Consider the following 718-nt stretch of genomic DNA (forward strand, 5'->3'; position numbering starts at 1 on the left):
TTGGACAAAACATCCCCGCCCTCGGGGCTGTAATTACCCCGGAGCCTGTCGCCGGTAAAGGTCACAGCGGTGATGCTGCGGAGAGAGGTTATCGGGGCTGACGTGGCGCCCACGCAGCTCAGGGACGGGGTTCCTTGCCAGCAGGGAAAACAGGGAGAGCAGAAAACAGAGCAAATCTGGGGGAAAATAGTGAGTTCATCAAAAAGCAGTGAGTCTGGAAAAAAACAGCAAGTCCGGAGGAGTTGATTTGTCTGTCCCTGGACAGGTTCCTGCACCACAGCAGCTCCTGCTCCGCTGTCCCCGGCCCCACTGAGGATTTCGGCCCCTTTGCAGCCCCCAGCCCCATAGCAAAGGGACGTGGAGGTGGCCAGGCCATGCTTGGTGGCCAGGACCAACCGAGACAGTGTGGGCACCCCGAGCCCTCACTGCACAAAAACTTCCCAGGGCAAAACTGCTTCTTCCATCAGCTGCTTTAAGAGAGGGAAGGAGGAAGCAGCAGGGTTCCTCCACTGCCGGCAGTGCAAGGGCTCTTCCCGGCAGCTCCTCACCTCCACCTGCAGCCCCACTTCCCTTTAGCCCAAACAAACAACCTGGCCGAGGCTTCTCCCCAAAAAACAAGCCCATCTGGCAAAGCCAGAGCAACCCCCATGAGACCTCTCACTGCTCTTTCAAGCTCCTATTTTTGGATGAACCCCCCGCTGGAAGCTCCCTGCAAGAG

Source organism: Merops nubicus, unplaced genomic scaffold (genome assembly GCF_000691845.1).
Source record: "Merops nubicus isolate BGI_N331 unplaced genomic scaffold, ASM69184v1 scaffold34698, whole genome shotgun sequence".
In the NCBI taxonomy this organism is placed as follows: domain Eukaryota; kingdom Metazoa; phylum Chordata; class Aves; order Coraciiformes; family Meropidae; genus Merops; species Merops nubicus.